General features: G+C 37.3%; 1 protein-coding gene across 9 annotated transcripts in view; it reads left to right on the top strand.

Moving 5' to 3' along the window:
- Positions 1-23,518, top strand: part of CDC42BPA (CDC42 binding protein kinase alpha) — a 296,309-nt gene that overhangs the window by 76,404 nt on the left and 196,387 nt on the right. The window contains exon 2 of one of the 9 annotated variants that reach the window (XM_043923190.1): positions 17,335-17,492. The exons of the other annotated variants lie outside the window; for them this stretch is intronic. The gene's annotated coding sequence lies outside the window, so the exon portion shown is untranslated. The remainder of the gene's footprint in view (positions 1-17,334; positions 17,493-23,518) is intronic. 9 annotated transcript variants of the gene reach the window in all.

Raw genomic sequence — 23,518 nt, 5'->3', positions numbered from 1 at the left:
GTTATTTTTGCTTTTGTTTCCTTTACCTTTGGAGTCAGATCCCCTAAAACATTGCTAAGGCTGATTTCACTGAGGTTATTGCCTGTGTTTTTTTCTAGGGATTTTATGGTTTCAAGTCTTAACGTTTAATTCTTTAATCTATTTTGAGTTACTTTTTGTGTATAATGTAAGGTAGTGGTGGTCTAATTTTATTATTTTGCACATTGCTATCCAGTTTTCCCGACACTATTTACTGAAGAGATTGTCTTTCTCCATTGTAAGTTCTTGGCACCTTTATTGTGAATTTATTGCCCATATGTGTGTGGGTTTATTTCTGGGATCTCAGTTCTTTTCCATTGATTGCTGTGTCTGTTTTTGTGCCAACACCATACAACTGATGACTGTAGCTTTGTAGTACAGTTTGAATCAGGAACCATGATACCTCCAGCTTTGTTCTTTTCAAGTTTGTCTTGGGTGTTCCAGATCTTTTGTTGTTCCATGCAAATCTTAGAATCATTCGTTCTAGTCCTGTGAACTAGAATGCCATTGGACCTTGGATAGGGATTGCATTGAATCTGTAGATTGCTTTGGGTAGTATGGATATTTTAACAATACTAATACTTATAATCCATGAGCACGGAAGAGCTTTCTATTTATTAGGGTCTTCTTCACTTTCTTTCATCAGTGTCTTATAGTTTTTAATGTAAGATATTTTACCTCCTTCAGTAAATTTATTCTTAGATATTCTTCTGATGCAGTTGTAAGTGGGATTATTTTCTTAATTTCTCTTTCTGGTAGTTCTCTATTAGTTGTAGAAATGCCATGGATTTCTATATATTTATTTTGTATCTTGTGACTTTGGTTAGTTCCTTTATTATCTTTTTGATGGAGTCTTTAGGGTTTTCTATATTCAATTTGTCTTCTGCAAGTGGTGAGTTTCACTTTTTCCCAATTTTGAGTCCTTTTTCTTGCCTGATAGCTGTGGCTAAGATTTCCAATACCATGTTGAATAGAAATGGTGAGAATGGGCATCCTTATCTTGTTCCTAATAGAAGAAAAGCTTCTAGCTTTTCACTGTTGAGTTGTATGGTGTAGGTTTATCATGTATTTCCTTTACTATGTTAAGGTACATGTCCCTTTGTGCATACTTGTTGAGAGTTTTCATCATCAGTTGTTGAATTTTATCAAATGTTTTTCTTGCATTTATTGAGATGACTATGATTTTTATTCTCTGGTTTGTTAATGTGGTGTGTCACATTGTTTGATTTGTGGATATTTAGATATCACTGCATCCCCGGGATAAATTCCACTTGTTTGTGGTGTATGACCCTTTTAATATATTGTTGAATTCAGTTTGCTACTATTTTATTGAAGATTTTTACATTGTGTTAATAATGGATGTTGACCTGTAATTTTCCTTTTTCACTTCCTCCTTTCCTTCCTTCCTTTCTTAGGTGTGAGTGTGTTTGTCTGTGAGTGTGTGCGTGTGCGTGTGTGTTTGTGTGGTGTCCCTTTCTGCTTTTGTATCAGGGTAGTGCAGGCTTCATGAAAAGTGTTTGGAAGCCTTCCCTCCTCTTTGGCTTTTTGGAAGAGTTTTAGGAAAACAGGCATTAACTGTTCTCTGAATGTTTGGAACAATCCACCAGTCAAGTATCTAGTTCTGGACTTTTGTTTCTTGAAAATTTTTTGATTACTGATTCAATTTCATTTCATAGCAATTAGTGTAGTCAGGTTTTCTATTTCCTAAATTTTTAATCGCGGTAGACTGTATATTTCTGGAAATTTATCTCTTTTCTCTAGGTTGTCCAGTTTGTTGGTGTATGTGCCTAATATTCTCTTATGATCCTTTGTATTTCTGTATAATCAGTTGTAACTTATCTTCTTTCATTTTTGATTTTATTTATTTGAGTACTGTCTCTTTTCCTTAGTTAGTCTACCTAGAGGCTTATTGACTTTTGTTTTTATCTTCTCAAAGAACCAACTCTTAGTTTCATTAATCTCTTCTGTTCTTTTTTTTCCCTCAGTTTTATTTATAATTTAATTATTTGAATCACTTATATATTTATTATTTCCTTCTATTTATTATTTCCTTCCTCCTACTAACTTTGAGCTTTGCTCTTTTTTTTCCCCCTAGTTCATTTAGGTAAAATTATATTGTTTACTTGAGATTTTTCTTATGTCTTGAGACAATCCTATATTGCTATGAACTTCCCCCATAGGACTACTTTTGCTTCATCCCATAGACTTTGATACATTTTATTTCTGTTTTCATTTGTCCCTAGGTATTTTTCTATTTATCTATTGATTTCTTCAGTGACCCACTGGCTGTTCAGTAGCATTTTGTTTAATCTACGTTTCTTTTTTCAGTTTGCTTCTTGTAATTGATGTCTAGTTTCATACCATTGTGGTCAAAAAAGATGCTTGCTATGATTTCAATTTTCTTTGGAATTTACTGAGACTTGTTCTGTGGCTTAACATGTGACCTTTGCATGGGAGGGAGAAAGTTACATGTACACGTGAGGAGAATGTGTATTGTGCTGCTTTTGGGTGGCATACTCTTTATATATCTATTACGTTCATATTGAATAATGTGCCATTTAAGACCATTGATATGTTCATCGATGTAAGTGGGGTGTTAAAAATCCCCAACTCTTATTGTATTGCTTTCACTTTTCCCCCTTAGGTCCATAAATATTTGCTTTATGGATTTTTCATTCTCCTATATTGGGTGCATATATGTCTATAAGTGTTATGTCTTTTTGATAGATTGACCCCATTTATCATTATATAGTGCCCTTGTCTTTTATACAGAGCTTCCCAGATGGTGCTAGTGGTAAAGAACCCGCATGTCAATACAGGAGATGTAAGAGACCTGGGTTTGATCCCTGGGTTAGGAAGATCCCCTAGAGGAGGGCATGGCAACCCACTCCAGTATTCTTGCCTGGAGAATCCCATGGGGAGAGGAGCCTGATGGGCTATAGTCCATAGGGTCACAAGGAGTCTTTTATTACAGTCTTTGTTTTAAAGTCTATTTTGTCTTACATAAATATTGCTGCACTATCTTTTTTCATTTCTATTTGAGTAGAATATCTTATATCCCCTCACATAAAGTCTGTTTGTATTCTTACTTATGAATTGAGTCTCTTGTAGACAGCATGGAGATGGGTCTTCTTTTTGCTCATTCAGCAACTGTATGATTTTTGAGTTTTAGTTCATTTGCATTTAAATGAATTATTGATTGGTATTTACTTATTGCCATTTTGTTAGTAGTTTTCTGTGTGTTTTTGTAGCTCCTCTCTGTTCTTTCTTCTCTTTCTCTCTTGCTTGCTGGCTTTCTTTAGTGTTTTATTTATTTATCTCACTTCCTTAGTGTTTTGTTTAATCTTACTTTCTTTTGTGTGTTTACTATAAATTTATGTGTATGTGTGTGTGTGTGTGTATGTGTGCGCGCGTGCAGATACTGTGAGGCTCACATATAACATCTTAAGTATATAGTGATCTTTTTTAAGTTGATAGTAACTTTTTTGAAAGCTGTAAATTATTACTCCTCTGTCACCTTTTATATTTTTGATGATACCTTTTCCATCTTTTAATATTATATTTTCCTTAACTAATTATTATATTTTTAGTTTACTTTTGTCTTTTAGCTTTCATACTTTCTTTGTAAGTGATTTATCCACTACCATTACTGTATTTTTACCTTTTCCCTTTTGTATGTCTTCTTACTATTAATTAGTATCTTTTCACTTTAGTATTTCTTATATGACTGGTACAGTGGTGATAATCTCCACTCTCATATCATTCTGAATGATAACCTTGATGACTAGAGAATTCTTGATTGGAATTTTATTTTTAGCACTTGAGTAAGTTATGCCACTCTCTCTGGTCTGTAAAATTTCTGCTGAAAATCGGCTTATACCTTCATGAGGTTTCCCTTGTATATAATAGGTGTTTTTTTTCTTTTTGCTTTTAAGATGCTCTCTTTACCCTTAACTTTCACTGTTTTAATTATGATGTGTGTCACTGTGGTTCTCTTTGGGTTATCTTATTTGGAACTCTGTGGGGTTCCTCAACCTGTTCCTCAACCTTCCTCCCCCAGATAGGGAAGTTTCTTCAGGTAGTTTTTCTGGCCCTTTCTTTCTCTCTTCTGTTTCTGGGGCCCCTATAATGCGAATGTTCTTCATCTTGATGTTGTTCCAGAGGTCCCTTATGGTATCTTCCAAATTTTTAATTCTTTTTCCATTTTGCAGCTCAGTTTGGGTGATTTCCATTGCTTTGTTTTTCAGCTCATTGGTTTGTCTTCTAGTTCATCCAGTCTGATTCTGAACCCCTGAAGTCGATTTTTCAGTTCAATTATATCTTGTTTGGTACTTTCTTATATTTTCTATCTCTTTGTTTTGTTTTTGTTTTGACTGTGTGGCTTGCAGGATCTTAGTTCTCCAACCAGGGATGGAACCCAGGCCTTGGCAGTAAAAGCATCAACTCCTAACCACTGGACTGCCAGGGAATTCCTTCTCTTCATTGATGTTCTATGTTCATTCTTTTGTCGAGTTCAGTGAGCATCTTTATGAATATTACTTCTAACTATTGTGTAAGTTGCTCATCTCTATTTCATTAAAGTCTTTTTCTGGAGATTTGTCTTGTTCTTTAGTTTGGAACATATGTTTATGTCTCCTCGGATGCCTGACTCTCTGTGTTTGTCTTCATGTATAGGGTGAACTAGCTACCGATTCCATTCTTGAAAGAGTGATCTTCTGTAGTAGATGGCCTGTGAGACCTGAAGTGCCATCTCCTGGCCATCATTGCTAGGTAGTCAAGGTGTGGCAATTGTATGGGGTGTATACACCTGATGGCTATGGCAGGCTGTGTCTGCTTTGCAGGGAGGGAGGGTATGTTGCGCTTAGCTGGCTTAGCTGCTGCATGGGGTTGGTTGAGTGTGGGATGTTTGCCCAGCCCAGTTGTAGTGAGGCTGCTGTATGAGGTAAATGAGGGTTCAGGGTTTTGAAGTGGGGTAGGTAGAGCATCCCCCTGGTGCTAATAGGCTAGAGGGAGGATGCCAAAAATGGCACCCATCAGCTCTGTCACCAACTAGAATGATATTGTGAAGAATGATATTGCAAGTTAGAGTGATGTTGCAAAGACTGCCAGTGCTTCTGTCCCCAGAGAATGTTCCAGCTGGTTCATGTCTCTCTGGCAGCTACTTTAAGATCAGTATGTGGGTCTCCTTTGCTTATGATCTAGGTGCTTTTCAAATTATTTCCTTTGCACTGGATCTCAGGGTGAGTGGGTCTGTATGTGAGCCTTTTAATAGCAGGTTCTCCCTTCCGTTCAGTTCTGATGTTTTCCTGGATTTAATTCCCATTCATTCACTAAATTAGATGTTTTGAGGGGGTCACCTTTCCTGTGCTGGACCTGAGGGCTGGGGTACCTCATGTGGTGCTCAGTCTCTTCACTCCTTGAGGAAAAGTTTTGTATTTTTGGAATGCCTCCCAGCTGTGGGTAACTGCTCCTGGTGTGGAGTCCCACGTGAAACCATGCCTCTGCCTTTCCTACCTCTCTCCATACATCTCTTTTATCTTTGCTTGTCAAGATGTTGTTCATCTAGTTCTCAGGTCCTTTAGAAAGGAAAGCTGCTCCTTATATAGCTGTAAATATGTTGTGTTAATGGGAGGAGGTGGGTTTACAGTCTTCCTATGCTGCTATCTTTAACCCTTCCTGGAAGTTAACCTGGTGTTACTGGTTTATTGTAAAAGATACAACTCAGAAGCAGCCAAGTGGAAGACACACATAGAGTGATGTATGGAAGGAAGGGCGTGGAGCCTCCATGCCCTCTCTGGGTGCACCCCTGTTGCAGCACCTTGATGTGCTGAGTAACCTGGAAGGTACCCATTCAATTATAAATTTTCATGGAGATTTCATTACTTAGACATTATAATGAAATTGTAGGCCCCTAACAAGATCTCTGGCCCCTCTCCCCTTCTCTGTAAGTTGGGTGTAGGGCTGAAAATTACAAGCTTCTAATAATGGCTTAGTCTTTTTGGCAACCATCCACCTATACTGAACTACCTAGGGCCACCACTTATCTCATTAACATACAGAAGAATTTTATCACTGCACAAATTCAAAGAGTTTTAGAAACTGTGTGCCAGGGACAAAGATCAAATATTTATTTTTATCATACTATAGCCATTATAACTATATATTTTCTAATTGACAGTTTTTATGTATGTAGAACAAAAAATGGACAAAACTTAAAGGGTAGACCTCTTAATTTCATAATAGGAAATTTTGACACACTGTTTTCATAGCTGACACAAGTAGATGAAAATCAATAAGGAATAAAAGATATGAATAACAATTAACAGACAACTTAATTGATGTAGTACATTATGCTCAGCAGCTGATGAATGCTCATTTCTTATCTAGTGCATATGGAACATTTACCATTTATTAATGTATCGAGATGCAGTAGGTATTTTGGTACATGGACCTTGTATCCTGTGACCATATTTTAAATCCATTTATTTGTTTTAGGAGGTATTCGTTTTAGGTATTATGGCTGCCTGTTAGGTTATCTGCCTTGTGTGCTGCTTAGTCCTTATTTCCTTTTCCTGTCTGCTTTACAGTTACCAACATGAAAATTCAGTCTCTGGAGTATGGGGTAAAGTTTCTACCTTCATGGTGAAAGCCAGCTATGCTTGCTTGTGTTATAGTATTCTTAGATGCACTTAGTTTTGATGCTATACCACTTTCTTTCATTCTAGTTCTGAAATTTGCTTAAAAGGTGATTTTAATAGTTTTTTCATGTTTACTATTGGGTTAGCCAAAATGTTCATTCAGTTTTTAAGTAAAAATAAATGACACATTTTTCATTTTCATCAAGGACTTTATTGAACAATGTATTCACTGTTTTGTTCCACTACCTTCTGCCATTTTTTCAGGCAACTTCATAATTCTGTCTTCCAAAACTTTTTATCTTTTTGAGCAAAGAACTGTTCAGGTGCCTTTTATAGTCTTCCAGGGAATTGAAATTTTTTCCATTAAGAGAATTTTGTAAAGACTGAAATAAATGGAAATCTGAAGGTAAAATATCTGGTGAATATAGCAACTGAATGAGAACTTCCCAGCCAAGGTGAAAGAGTTTTTGCCTGTTCATCAAAGAAACAGTGCAGTCTTGGGTTATCCTGATGGAAGATTATGCATTTCCTGTTGCCTAATTCATGGCCCTTTTTGTTGAGCGCTGCTTTCAGCTAGTCTAATTGGGAGCACTACTTGTTGGAATGAGTCCTTTTGTTTTTTGGGGAGGAGCTCCTAGTACAGAAAGTAAGTGAAAGTGAAAGTCGCTCTGTCATGTCCAACTCTTTGGACTCCATGGACTACATAGTTCATGGAATTCTAGAATTCTAGGCTAGAATACTGGAGTGGGTAGTCATTCCCTTCTCTAGGGGATCTTTCCCAGGGAAAGATCCAACCTGGGATCCAACCCAGGTCTCCCACATTGTTGCTGCTAAGTCGCACTTTGCAGGTGATTTCTTTACCAGCTGAGCCACCAGGGAAGCCCAAGAATACTGGAATGGGTAGCCTATCACTTCTCCAGTGGTTCTTCCCAACCCAGGAATCAAATTGGGGTCTCCTGCATTGCAGGTGGGTTCTTTACCAGCTGAACTACCAGGGAAGATCCAAAAACCGTCATTCAGATCCCCCCTCCCAAGTAGATTTGAGGAGGTCAGTGGTTATTCAACACTTCTTTTTTAGTGTGCTTGTGTGCGCAGTTGCTTCAGACTCTGCAACTTTTGGGCTGTAGCCCACTGGACTCCTCTGTTCATGGGGTTCTCTAGGCAGGAATGCTAGAGCATGTTGCCATGCCCTCCCCCAAGGGGATCTTCTGGACCCAGACATCCAAACTGTGTTTCCTGTGTCTCCTACATTAAGGGTGGATTCTTTACCACTGAACCACCTCGGAAGCCCAAGCAAGAATACTGGAGTGGGTAGCCATGCCCTCCTCCAGGGGATCTTCCCAAACCAGGGCTTGAACCCGGGTCTCCTGCATTGCAGGCAGATTCTTTATCGTCTGAGCCACCAGGGAAACCCTTCAAATCCTACCATATAAACATCATCACCTCCTTTGGATGAAGACCAGCCTTTGCTGTGGTTGTTGGTGGTTCATTTCACTTGCCCCATGATCTCTTCCATTCCATGTTATTGTACAGCATCCACTTTTCATCCCCGTCACAATTTGTTTTAAAAATGGAACATTTTTCTTTTTTTTTTTTTTTCTCTCTTTTCATTGATATGAATCAGCCATAGATGAAAAATGTTCCAAAAATGGAACATTTTTCTTATGTTTTCGTAGAGAATCATATGTGCAAACATGGTCAAAAAGGTTTTCTTTTTTTTACTTGTGTGGAACCCAAACCTTCTTAATATAACCAAGCTCGTGCAAATGATTTTCAATGCTTGATTTGGATATTTTGGGTATATTGGCTATCTTCCACGTGGTATAGTGTTGATTGTTGTCAGTGTCTCGATTGGATCACTGTCCACTTCACCTGGTCTACCCGACCATGGAGCATTGTCTAGCGAGCAGCCTGTGCTCACGCTCAGTTGTGTCCAGCTCTTTGTGACTCCATGGGCTATAGCCCTCCAGGCTCCACTGTCCATGGAATTTTCCAGGCAAGGATAGTGGAGTAGGTTGCCATTTCCTATTCTACTAGTGAGCAGTCTCCAGCACAAAATTTCGCAAACCACTTTTGACACATTTGGTCAGTCACAGCACCTTCTCTATGCTCTGCACAAAACTTTTTTTGCATTATAGATGAATTTTTTCCTTTCTTGAAATAATAAAGCTAAAATGTTAGGCTAAAAATGTTACTTCTTTCTTCCATCTTCAATCTTAAAATGGCTACGAAAAATTCACCAATTTTGATAAGTTTTTTTTAAAATGCACACTGATATGACAGCTGTCACAACACAATCTAACCAGAAGTGTTAAAGACAACTAAGCACTGCTAGAGCCATCACTGGAAAAACCGAATGAACGTTTGGCCAACCTGATATGTTTAGAAAACTCATTCAAAGTTTCTAACCTTACATACCACCAAAAACAGAAGTGTATATTTTCCTGTATGAACTTTAGGCTCAACTTGTATACTTAAAGTGTTATTTTCATTGAGATAATATTAAATTTATAGGTTAATTAACGGAGAATTGATGCCCAGTATTCTTTGGGGATTTATATGATTTATAGTATGATTTATAAATTTAAAGAAGAAAGATTGGCTCATTTACTACATATTTTTTCTTCTGTTGCTATTGGGATATTTCTCTACCATTATATTTTCATTTCTTTCTTGAAAAATATGAATGTCATTTTTAAAATGTACATTAGTTCTCTAATATTACTTCTTTCAGTGCAGTTCAGTCACTCAGTTGTGTCCGACTCTTTGCGACCCCATGGACTGCAGAACACCAGGCCTCCCTGTCCATCACCAACTCCTGGAGCTTGCTCAAACTCATGTCCATCGAGTTGGTGATGCCATCCAACCATCTCATCCTCTGTTGTCCCCTTCTCCTTTCACCTTCAATCTTGCCCAGCATCAGGGTCTTTTCCAATGAATCCATTCTTTGCATCAGGTGGCCAAAACATTGGAGTTTCAGCTTCAGCATCAGTCCTTCCAATGAATATTCAGGACTGATTTCCTTTAGGATTGACTGGTTTGATCTCTTTGCAGTCCAAGGGACTCTCAAGAATCTTCTCCATCACCACAGATCAAAAGCATCACTTCTTTGGCACTCCGCTTTCTTTATAGTCCAACACTCACATCCATACATGACTACTGGAAAATCCATATCTTTGACTAGACAGACCTTTGTTGGCAAAGTAATATCTCTGCCTTTTAATATGCTGTCTAGGTTGGTCATAGCTTTTCTTCCAAGGAGAAAGCGTCTTTTAATTTCATGGCTGCAGTCACCATCTGCAGTGATTTTGGAGCCCCCAAAAGTAAAGTCTGTCAGTGTTTGCATTATTTCCCCATCTGTTTGCCATGAAGTGATGGGACCAGATGCCATGATCTTAGTTTTCTGAATGTTGGGTTTTAAGCCAGCTTTTTCACTCTCCTCTTTCATTTTCATCAAGAGGCTCTTTGGTTCTTCTTTGCTTTCTGCCATAAGGGTGGTGTCATCTGCGTACCTGAGGTTATGGATGTTTCTCCCTACAGTCTTGATTCCAGCTTGTGCTTCATCCAGCCCAGCATTTCTCACGATGTACTCTGCATATAAGTTAAATAAGCAGGGTGATGATATACAGCCTTGACATACTCCTTTCCCGATTTGGAACCAGTCTGTTGTTCCATGTCCAATTCTAACTGTTGCTTCTTGACTTACATACAGATTTCTCAGGAAAGCTTCTTTTACCAGCTGCCTTACCAAAGTACTTTGTAGTTTTTGGTAGTTTCCTTTTCATTCACTATTTTATTCATGTTAAAGTGTACAATTCTGACTTGTACCAAAAGTGATAAAATTTGGAATGAAGACTGACAGTTTCTTTGTGAGTTCTCTTTAGTCTTTGAGTTTATTGATGTCAAACTTTAACTCCCTATGTCATTGCTTTTAACCTGTGCCTCAATTTTCTTCTTTAATGTAGTTTGGGCTGTGGTTTCTCCATTCTTGTCTCTATCTAATCTCATTTTATCCATCCTAGATTTTAGGGGTTCTTTAAAATATCTGATTAGGTGATGTTCTTATTTTCCGATGTCGTAATTTTATTCCTTTAAACAACTTACAGTTTCTATAATTTCATGAGATTGAGGGTGAGAGAGAAGTCAATATCATTTACCATCTCAAAATACTTTAAATACCAACAAAAAGAAAACATTAACATTAATAAAGGTCAGTATGCATGGCTCTTGTTCTTCAGTAATTGAATATTTCTTGACTGGTCTCCTTAGACTGAGGTTCTTTATATTACTTCAATGTTTCCATCCTTGGAGAATCCCAGTGTTCCATGTTTTGCCTCTACATATCTTTCATGAATGTCTGTAGTCCCTGTACTCTAGAATCCTGGTTGTTTTTTATATTTTTTATTTCTGGACTATAAGATACTGTATCTGTGTAAGGAGATGAGGTTCCAATTACTCTCTTCTCTTTGCCTCATTGGGTTTTAATCAATATGTTGGAGCCATATCAGGTTCAGAGTTACCAGGATCCCCTGTTAAAAAAAGATTAAGACATGAACTTGGAGCCAACTTGGGGACTTAACTACCTTCCCCCAAATGTAAACCTTTGTTCCCCACTTTGGATCGCAAAACAGACTCAAAATATGCATATCCAGCTAGCTGCATTGAGGTTTCCAGTCAGCCTTAACAACTCGTTTGCTAGTGGAACAGAGTCGTGTTGAGATATGGACTTCCAGGCTGATTACTTTGAGGCTTAATCCATTTGTTAATTGTGGACAGAAGCGAAGGAGAATTACTGTGGTTTTTCAACACTTGTCTCTTTGCTCAGAGAGGGTAGAACCTTTCTTGCTTTAAAGATAGACTGTTTTTATTCACTCCAAACTTGATCTCTAGGAAGAAAAAGGCAGCAGGAAAAGTTTTACAGAAGCTAGAAATAGAGAAAAGTGAATTTTCCCAGGCTCACCTCTTTCGATACTGTTCCTGCAGATAGTTTAAAATGACTCTTGCATTATATTTGTGGCCAGTATTAATGGATATTTTGTTTCCAGAAAAAGTGGAGATTATCCTGGCCTAACAAAATATATTTTGTTATTACTATGGCTTCTTTAAAATCATTACATATTTTGAAATCAGTGAAAGAATTGATGGCAGAATGCAATCAATGAAAGAAATGAATGGGAAAATGACATCAGTGGATTAATGAGTTCAGAAAAATGGGAGTGAAGATGTAAGACACTTTTATCTTTTTATTGGGAAAGGTGAGAACCTTGTACAACTCCTTCCTAGCACTTGTATTTTTAAATTTCCTTATTTCTGTGTTTAATATTTGTCTTCACCAATAGACTCTAAGTGAAGGCAAGGACTGAATTTCTTTATTCCTTATACTCAGTACTTAGCACAGTGCTTTTGGTACATATACACTATGGAATATTACTCAGCCATTAAAAACAATTCATTTGAATCAGTCCTAATGAGATGGATGAAGCTGGAGCCCATTATACAGAGTGAAGTAAGCCAGAAAGATAAAGAACATTACAGCATACTAACACATATATATGGAATTTAGAAAGGTGATAACGATAACCCTATATGCAAAACAGAAAAAGAGACACAGAAATACAGAACAGACTTTTGAACTTTGTGGGAGAATGTGAGGGTGGGATATTTCAAAAGAACAGCATGTATACTATCTATGGTGAAACAGATCACCAGCCCAGGTGGGATGCATGAGACAAGTGCTCCGGCCTGGTGCACTGGAAAGACCCAGAGGAATCGGGTGGAGAGGGAGGTGGGAGGGGGGATCGGGATTGGGAATACATGTAGATCCATGGCTGATTCATATCAATGTATGACAAAACCCACTGGAAAAAAATAATAATAATTAAAAAAAAAAAAAAAAGAAATGAATGGGAAAATGACATCAGTGGATTAATGAGTTCAGAAAAATGGGAGTGAAGATGTAAGACACTTTTATCTTTTTATTGGGAAAGGTGAGAACCTTGTACAACTCCTTCCTAGCACTTGTATTTTTAAATTTCCTTATTTCTGTGTTTAATATTTGTCTTCACCAATAGACTCTAAGTGAAGGCAAGGACTGAATTTCTTTATTCCTTATACTCAGTACTTAGCACAGTGCTTTTGGTACATATACACTATGGAATATTACTCAGCCATTAAAAACAATTCATTTGAATCAGTTCTAATGAGATGGATGAAACTGGAGCCCATTATACAGAGTGAAGTAAGCCAGAAAGATAAACACCAATATAGTATACTAACGCATATATATGGAATTTAAAAAGATGGTAACGATAACCCTATATGCAAAACAGAAAAAGAGACATAGATGTACAGAACATACTTTTAGACTCTGTGGGAGAAGGCGAGGGTGGGATGTTCTGAGAGAACAGCATTGAAACAAGTATACTATCAAGGGTGAAACAGACCACCAGCCCAGGTTGGATGCATGAGACAAGTGCTCAGGGCTGGTGCACTGGGAAGACCCAGAGGGATGGGATGGAGAGGGAGGCGGGTGGGGGGATCGGGATGGGGAACACATGTAAATCCATGGCTGGTTCATGTCAGTGTATGGCAAAAACCACTACAATATTGTAAAGTAATTAGCCTCCAACTAATAAAAATAAATGGGAAAAGTAAAAAAAAATAAAAATAAAGTTTAACTGTAAAAAAAAAATTTCATCATACCAAGTTATTTTTCTTGCCAACAGACTTTGTAACAGGAATAATATCTTATTTGATTTCTAATAAACCTGGGTATAATAAAAAATATATATAATCATTTTCCTTATTGGAGCTTAAAAACAGAAAAGTGAAGTTTTTTTTTTCTTTCACCTTGTCTGTTTTGACTAATGAAAAAAATACTTATTAATCATACACTGTAATCTAAACATGTTCCATACCCGTGACTAGGATCACAGTCTAATCTACAAGAGGGAAAGGTACACAGCATTGAGATCGACTGATGTAATTTTCTGGCATTTTTTCCCCCAATTTTATTTCTACTCATACGTAATAAAATTGGGGTAGTTTTGTAAACGTTGATGTCAAACCAGCTCTTCGTACCAAATATTTTAAGTCTTTTCCCCATGTGCTGAAACATTTTCTTTTAAACCTGATGGTTCTAATGGTTCCAAACAGTAATGTTAAGCTAGAATGTATGCTCCATGAGTATAAGGATTTTATTCCCTGTCAGTTCACTGTGACTCCCCAGCACCTAAGAGTACATAGTAGGTGCTCAGAACATAAAAAAATGAATTATTTAAGTTCTATTTTTTCTATATTAGAGATAATGCTCTCCAAAGCGTTTTTTAACAAAATGCTTTTTGCTGTATTTCAGCTGATTTCTTAAATAATTGCTTTAGAATAAACTTCCAGAAGAGGACTTTGCTGGTTGAAAGGATATAGACAGCTTACATGATTTCGTGGTTTTCTCTATGAAATAATGCTGTCTGTGGCTCTTTTTTACACTTTAATTTTATAAATTTTATATAATAATTCTAAAAGAATCAAAAGAATTTTTTTTTCTTTTAAGTGCATTTATTTTATTCAGGGAGCAGTTAGTGATCTTGTGCCTGGAATATAAGGGTTTTTGGTGGTGGTGGTCAAAGATGAGGATTGAAAGTTCTCTTGGGCAATGCAGTGAATGATTTGGTATGCTATGGTAAGGAACATTATTTCATAGGAATGGGACTCCTATCAAATAATCAGAGTAGTGATATAATCAGAATGATAAGAAAGATAATACCAATAGTGTCAATGAAGGATTTGGTAGAGAAGAGACCAGAAGGGAGGGAGATCCTAGATATCTCACTCCCAACAGCCACATTTAATCAATTTTTTAAAATTCTAAGTATTTCTTGAATTTCTTCCTCTCTTCCTTAGTTAGGTCCTCAAAATCTTTCACCTCAGCTACTGCTATAACCTCATGTCTTTTCTTGCCTCAGACCCAGTCTCCACAGAGCTATTAAAGTGATGTAGCTGCCACCAACTATGAAGAATTGTTCTCTATTATCTACATTTTAAGGTTCTAGTTGTTTTAGCATGGCATACAAGCTCTTACATTACTTGGACCCTTCAGTTTCATTTCTAGCTATTCCCTGCTAGGAAGAAACCCTTTCCTAAGAAAGACAACTGCTTATTATCCCTGATTATCTTCACCCCTTTCCCCCTCACAGACATCCCATGTGCCTTGCTCATGCTGTCCCCATTCCCCAAAATATTCCCTCTCTTTAATCAGATCCTCTTGGTCCCCCTTTTCTGGGGTTCACTGTGTAAGACTCATATGTCAGTCACCTCTTTCAGAAAACTTTAACATATATATTCACAAATTACATAGATCCCTCCCTTCTCCCCCATTTTGGGTTAGGAATCTCTTTTCTTTGCTTTTTATAAGACCTTGTTTTTTACCTTTCTTTTCATGTTGTACTGTAATTATCTGTTTAGTGTTGTTTCCCATACTGGACTATGAGATTTTTGAGAGCAAGGGCTCTTTTATTTATCTTCATATTCTCAGCAGTTAGCATAATGTTTGACATAGAGTAAGGTGGTCAAAAAGGAACCTATTATCATTTTTTCAGATGAAATGAGGGCTTGAACTTGGCCAGTGGACGTGGGCAAGAAGGGTGGATAGGATAGACAGAATGTAAAGAAATCACTTTATATGTCACTGATAAATTAAAGTTAGAAATCGTGGATGATTGAGGTATGCAGTCTGAGTAAATGGGTTTAATGTGCAGGGTTTTGACTTGTTAAATTTGAGATATATGCTGAACATTTCAGAGAGATGACTAGTAGGCTACTGGAAGTATGGGTCTACCTATTAGGAGATAAGAATTTAGGAGTCATCAGCATATAGATATTAATAGGATCATATATAGGTCAGGGAAGAGAGGATATATAAAAAAGGTGGAGTAGGGATCCTTGGAGAAAATAATTTAATAGAATATGAAAAAAAGAATAAGTAGGAAAATACATTGATCATCTGCGATGTCCAGTAATGAAGAGAGGTTGAAACAGATCAGAGTTGAGGACAATATATTTTATTTGGAATTTGGAAGGACATTATTAATCTTTGAGAGAGTAATTTCAGTCCAATAGAGGGAAATAGCAACTAGATTGAAATAGGTGATTACAAGAGGCTGAGAAACTGATGATGGAGTGGAAAAAGCAGGCATAAATGTTCTTTAGAAATGTGCTTTATGGAGAAATAATACCTTGTGGAAAGGGATGCGATATTACTTTCTTGAGAGGAAGATAGGATGGCAATAAAGTTTTTGTTTTGTATTTGGTTTTGAATAGGAGATGGTCATGGAGACGCTGGTGTTCAGGTGCCATAAGAAAGAAAGCTTGAAGTTCAGAAACAAATCTTTAATGGAACAAGGGAAAGAAAGGAGAGAGTCTGGCATTAAGATTTCAGATGATACTGTTATCCTTGCAAGTGGTAGGGACACTTCTTCCTTGGGCTCAAAAGGAAAAGAAGTAAGGAGAAGTAGAAATATAGAAATATTTAAAGGTGATATGAGGAAATGTAAAGGATCTATTTTCTATGAAGTATACTACAGGGTAGGGTTTGGATAGTTCAGAGTTAGGATAGATGGTGATGGCAGGGTGACATAGGTTATTTTAGAAGCTTGGTAAAGGACAAAGGGTTAATGATGGGGCTGCAAATAGATTTAGGACTCAATTGGGATGCAACTAAGGAACAAATAAAGCAATAATACAAATATTTAAATAACTGTATATGTGTTGTTATATATTTTTTCCATAAAAAGGATTGAAGGAAAGGACAGGGTACTGAAGAATTGCTTAAAGTTACTCATGAGGATTAAGTGAGGCATATAGGTAAGGACAATGATATCTGCTCTATAGTCCTAATGCTTGGAAGAATTGAAGAATGGATGCAGAGCCTGGGGAGTGGGCTATAGCAGACAGTAGTCTGGCTGTCAGTGAACTGGGAATCAAGTCCTGCTTGGTCATAGGCCAGTGATCTGGAGTCAATTCAGAGTATTTAATGCATGACTGATAATATTTGAGATTTTGTATGAAAAGATACCTTTCTCTGTCTCTCTCTCACTCCCTCTCTCTCTGTTTATTCTTCCTTTCTCTATATATATCAATTAAAATATATAAAATAAAAGCAAGCAATACGTTGTAGATAATTTACTCTCTTTTAAGACACAATGAATTTTGTATAGAAAAGTAATATTGACTAGTTTATGAGCTCTTACTGCTTAGCTATTCATTCCTGATTAAAGTATCTTTGATGGCCCTAAATACCCTTGTAGTATTTATCAACTAATAAATTTCAAAATTCAAAGACTGCCCCAAAGAGGTAATTTTTTTCCTCTAAAGTATTTTGTCTTCTATCAGGAATTTGTCAGTAGATATTATATAGACCCAGTGGATAGGTTCACCTCTGGCACAGATGTCTGATAGGAACAGCACCTCTCTCAGTTATGCTTTTTCTTAAAAAAATAAAACTATGAAAATAAAAGCATAATTTATATAACTCCTACAAGAAATGCATAAATTATGGGAAATAATAAAGGAGCAAGATATAGTTGAAAATCAACAGCTCTACGAGTTAAGAACCTTCTCTCTACGACTCAATTGTTGTCAGTGACTGCTTAACTTAACGCTGGGTTTTCCTTTTTGCTTTCAGGAAAACCTTTAACTTACGCCCTGGGTGTTGCCTGTCCACAGTTTCCTGGTGGCTCACCGCTTCTGCCTGCTCCAGCCTTGCTCCGGCAGCTTCAAGGCTTCTGGGCTTCAGAGCTTGTTGTGAAAGCTTGCTGCTTTGGCCTGCTACCCCTGCTTCAGGTGTCAAAAGCTTTTAATTAGCTTGCTTCCTCTAATTACCATAAGTAGGCCCTTATGTGTCTGCATAACCTAGTCCTAGAGTTTGAAAGGAGAATTATTTTTAGCCATTCATTCTTCCTTAGAAACTCTTCCCTGGCTCTGTGGGGATCCAAGGGAGAGTAAAAGAAGTTTGAAGTTATGTTGCATGATTTACCTTTGATAGCCTCTGTATGTACAGGGCTAGTCTTCAGTCCGTAGGAGTACACTGGCATGGGCATACTGTATTTTTATAGCTAATGTCTGCTCTAATTGGTCAATGCCCAGGCTATACCAATTTCTAAATATTTTGACTTATCACTAGTAGATATATAAATTGCATCTCCATAGAGGGGATATCTCTAGCCAGTTTAGTTAACTCTTTGTAGTGTTTTTGGTTTGTTAAAGTGTCTTAATTTTTTTATTAAGTATTTTGAATACAAGCTGATCACTAACAGAACAGTTTATAAAAAACAAATATTTCCATACACATTAACCACGATCACCATTAACATGGCAGCAGGAATCAAGACTACAGGCGAGACGAGTGGGAAGATCTCTGTAAAGACCTACAGAGCCATCTAGTACTCATAGCAGTAAATGACACCAGCTTTGTCATCACTTAGTGAGGGCTGTAGAAACTACTGATAGTTACACTTATTGGTGTAAGAACTGATTATGGCAGTGTATGCATTGTGCCTCGCCCAGTGCCAGGCACAGAGTAGGCTTTCTATAATTGAGTTGTTTTTAATATTTTATTATTGATAATAATAAATGATGGTAGACATTATACAGTAGAGAAAGGAGACAATGACATGAAACAGTAATACTGAACAGTAACCACAGGCAAAAGATAGTGAAAGCTAAGTTGTGAAGTTGAGAGTTTAAAAGCCATACATCTGATGAAGAGAGCAGCATGAGCTGGAATAATCTGGTACACACTTAATAAACTTTAATATAGAGAATTGTATCTCTTTTATCATAATGCCTTGTCTTTATTTTAGTTTCAGTTTAGTAGTGTACTTGAAGTTTGAGCATATAGATGGTTTTCAATAGTCTAAGTATATATGCTCATATAGACTACAAATCCCTTGTTATTTATTCAGTAAATATTTATTGTGTACCTACTGATTCCCAAGCACTGGCACACACTAGTGAACAAATGAGAAAAAAATAATTTCCGCCCTCTTAGAGGTTATGTTCTAGTGAGTGAAGCACACAGTAAGCAAAATACGTAAATAGAATATATAATTTGTTAAATAATAAGAGCTAAGGGAAAAGGGAAGCAAGGAAATGGGATAGAAAGTGTGAAGGGCAGAATGGCATTTTAGTGAGGGAGTGAGAGAGCAAGCCATCTAGCTATGGTGGAGTGTGGGGAGGGGGAAGACGGTTTGAACTTAAGTGCACAGACACTAAGTTGACTTTGAACAAGGTGATCTGTATGTTTTGAGCAGAGTGAGCTGGGAGGAGAGTAGTATGAGATCTGGGAGACTGGAAGACCAGGGTGTGCTGGAACCCATAATACTTCTAAGTTATAGTTAGAACTCTGAATTTTACATGGAGAGAGGAAACTTAAAGTTTTGGAGCCGAGTGTCACGATGTGAGCTAGTTTAAACAGAATCACTGTGGCTGCTGTTTTGAGAATAGATCTTGGAGGATAAGAGCAGAAGAAAGAGAGGACAGTTAGAGAGAGTAGGAGTAAGAAGTAATAGAGGACAGTCCAGGCAAGACTGGCGGATAGGAATGGGACGGACCAGAGGAGGTGTGGTGAATTCTAGATATGTTGAATGTAGACTAGATCTGTGGAACTGCATGGCAACTGCTTCTTAATTATTGAAATTCTGTTTAGTATATTATGATCATTCTTAGTTATATGCTGTATCTATAAGTGATAATTCAGAACTCATTCATTTATACTTGTAACATACTGATTTTTTTGTAGCGTTCAGTGTTTTTCTGATACCGTAGTGCTTTTAATAAGACATCTCTGTATTTGGTGCTTTTAAAAATACATCTTTGTTCTGCATTGAATTTATAATCTTTCAGTTCATACTAAATGTACTTTACATTTTGATCAAATTAGATAAGAAAGGACATTTTAACATACTACCCTTTTGTATATCAGTTAGCCGTGGTTCTTGAAAGTCTAGAACCTAGAGTTTCAGGACAATCCCTTCTTCTTCAAGTTTACAGAAATGAACGTGAAAATGATCTGTAGTGTTAAAGGAGAAAAGCATGATCAATTTTATCACTTCATCAACTTCATTATTCTTGTCTCATTATGTCATCAATTTGATAATTTAAGAATAGTTTCTGAATTGACTTCTAAAAAATTGAAATGTAGTTGATTTACAATGTTGTGTTGGTTTCTGATGTACAGCAAAGTGATACACACACACATATTTTTTCATATTCTTTTCCATTATGGTTTATGACTGGATATTAAATGTAGTTCCCTGTGCAAACAACAGGACTTTGTTGTTTATCTATTTTGTATGTAGTACGTTGTATCTGCTAATCCAAACTCCTAATTTGCCCCTCCCTCACCCCATTTCCCCTTTGGGAACCATAATTTTGTTTTCTGTGTGAACTGACCTATTTAATTTCACCACATCCCACTTCATTCCAGAGAAGTTTTTAGGCAGCTCATGAAACTGTTGTAAGACAGTGCTGAGAATGTTTTTCACCTTGCAGCAGCTTGTCATTCCTGATTAACACATAGATGTGAAGTGTGGGTCTCATTTTGGCCCTTATCAGCCACAAAATAATATCTCAACAATTAGTGGTCATTTCATGTTCAGGATGAATTATGGTATTCTGTACTAGCCCCTCCATGTTTCAAATTTTGTATGTCCTATATAGAAAATACAGAAAGGAGGATAGAAATCATATCCGTAGAAATAACTGATTTTTAAGAGTCTGATGCTTGTCTTTCTCAGACTACATATAGAAATGTATAGGTATATATTTTATGTGTATATATAGACAATTTTATTTTAGTTTGTAAACTTTAAAAAAATTCTTTTAAACAGTATATTGTGACCTTTCTCCTATTAATTAGTAATCTTTAACAACATATTCAAGAATTTAAAATATTTTCTATTGTTTGTGATATATTCAGTCAGTTTTACCTTTCAAAATGTATTTATTTTCAATATTTCACTATTGGAAATTACACATAAATATTGTAGCTTAGTTTTTATTTGTATGAATGTTCCTTTGAGGAGATTTCTAACTATATTTCTATGTATATGTATGTGTCATGGGTAAAAATTTATAAAGTTGAGTGTTGAAGAGACCAAAGCTTCTTATTTCCTAGTTAAAGAAATTGAAGAAATTAGGAAGTATAGGGTCTACCGCGTCTTAGTGATAGAGCGAAGAACAGTTAGGAGACTGGGCTATAATGTGCCTAGTGTGGTACCTGACATGTAATAATAGCTAGTGGTTACTGAACACTTGTGCTGTGCCCTTAGTTGCTCAGTCGTGTCTGACTCTTTGCCATCCCATGGACTGTCCCGCCACGCTCCTCTGTCCATGGGGATTCTCCAGGCAAGAATACTGGAGTGGGTTGCCATGTCCTCCTCCAGTGGATCTTCCCAACCCGGGGATCAAACCCAGGTCTCCTGCATTATAGGTGGATTCTTTACTGTCTGAGCAACCAGGGAAGCCCAGGAGTACTGGAGGGGATAGCCTATCCCTTCTCCAGGGGATCTTCCCAACCCAGGAATCGAACTGGGGTCTCCTGCATTACAGGCAGATTCTTTACCAGCTGAGGTACCAAGGAAGCCCCACTGAACACTTACCAAGTGCCAGACCCTGTTGTATGCACTTCATACTTGTGTATAACCTGGATCTGGTTGCAGAGACTGTGCTATCTCCACTACCCTGAACAGTGTCTGAGTGCTCAATAAATGCTTGCTTATTTCTACTGCACATCTCTATAATCCAGAGGTGGTTTTGATTCCAGTAGTTTTTGGATTTTAGAAAGATAATTTAGTACATATACTCCGTATTGCACTCTTAATGGGGTTTTGAGCAGAACCTCATAAGCAAATGCATATGAGGTGTTTCTGCAATGAAGCACATTTATTTTTACACTAAGTGAGATTTTAAAAAAACAAACTCCCCTCAAACTGTGATTAGCCTGATGTCAGTGTATGTTGCCAAATGAATTGTCAAAACCCTTTATCTTGCAGAACTGCAGGTAAAGGATTGTGGACCTGCGTAAAACTCTTAGAGTACTTGGCGTTTAATACACACTCAATATGTGTTCGTGGATTACTACTACACTACTGGGTATCCTCAGGTACTTCTCTACTCATATGCATAGAAAATTGGTGAATCATACAGTGCTGGGAGGAGTTCTTATCACTCCATATGACCTGAGGAGGGCAAATCTAAGTGTTGGAGTCTTTCAGCATTTCTTCTCTAAATCAGAAGAGGAGAAGGCTTAAGTGATAGCCTTCGTTATCTCTTCCCTGTCCTCAATGTAGGCATGTCTAGCTGTGTGCTCCTATCCTTCCATCCATTTGTGCAGTATATGGTTTGAGTCTACGCAGTAGTGTAACTTGTGTTTTCAGTCTGTCAGAGATCTTAGTGAAAAAAAAAATATTTTAAGTTTTGCTGTGCTCTTTATTACAGTACTCCCCTCCTCCTTTTTGGTGATAAGAACATTTAAGATCTACTTTCTTGGCAATTTCCAAGAATATAATATAGTACTGTTAACTATAGTCAACATACTGTACATTAGATCTCCAGAAGTTATCATATAACTGAAAAACTTATACCCTTTGATCATCATCTCCCCATTTCCCTCAACCCCCAGCCACTGGCACCACCATTCTAGAATTAGAATTCTAGAAATAGATTTCTCTGTTTATATGAGTTTACCTTTTTAGATTTTTCCATATAAGTGAGATCACACAGTTTTTTTTCTTTCTGTTACTGGCTTATTTCACTTAGCATAACGCCCTCAGCAAATAGATGGGGAAACAGTGGAAACAGTGGCTGACTTTATTTTTCTGGGCTCCAAAATCACTGCAGATGGTGATTGCAGCCATGAAATTAAAAAACACTTACTCCTTGGAAGGAAAGTTATGACGAACCTAGACGGCATATTAAAAAGCAGAGACATTACTTTGTCATCAAAGGTCCATCTAGTCAAGGCTATGGTTTTTCCAGTGGTCGTGTATGGATGTGAGAGTTGGACTGTGAAGAAAGCTGAGCACAGAAGAATTGATGCTTTTGAACTGTGGTGTTGGAGAAGACTCTTGAGAGTCCCTTGGACTGCAAGGAGATCCAACCAGTCCATCCTAAAGGAAATCAGCCCTGGGTGTTCATTGGAAGGGCTGATGTTGGAGCTGAAACTCCCAATACTTTGTCCACCTGATGCAAAGAGCTGACTCATTTGAAAAGACCCTGATGCTGGGAAAGATTGAGGCCAGGAGGAGAAGGGGATGAGGATGAGATGGTTGGATGGCATCACCAACTCAATGGACATGGGTTTGGGTGGACTCTGTGAGTTGGTGATGGACAGGGAGGCCTGGCATGCTGCAGTTCATGGGGTCGCAAAGAGTTGGACACAACTGAGCGACTGAACTGAACCGAACTGAACTGAATGCTCTCCAGGTTTATCCATGTTGTCACAAAAGACAGACTTCCTTCTTTTTAATGGCTGAATAATATTCTATTTCTTTATCCATTCATCTGTCAGTGGACATTTAGGTTGTTTCTATATCTTGTACAACCCCTTTTCTTTAGATGTGAACCTATTAAGAGATCCATAACTGATGCAGAAATGATAGATCCATAACTAATTCATCATTCTTCAGATATGACCAGATATGACTAAAGACTAAAGTGATTGCACTTGAAATTGAGATAGTTCTTCTTCCTTCCCACCATTTTATTAATAATTGATGAAAAACTATAATCACAGTCATTAGTATAACCATTTATGATAGTTCAGTCGCTCAGTCATGTCCGACTCCTTGCGACCCCATGGACTGCAG

The sequence above is a fragment of the Cervus elaphus genome, chromosome 14, assembly GCF_910594005.1.
Source record: "Cervus elaphus chromosome 14, mCerEla1.1, whole genome shotgun sequence".
Taxonomy (NCBI): domain Eukaryota; kingdom Metazoa; phylum Chordata; class Mammalia; order Artiodactyla; family Cervidae; genus Cervus; species Cervus elaphus.
Note: the sequence above shows the minus strand (reverse complement) of the source record. Positions and strands in the feature narration are given on the sequence as shown.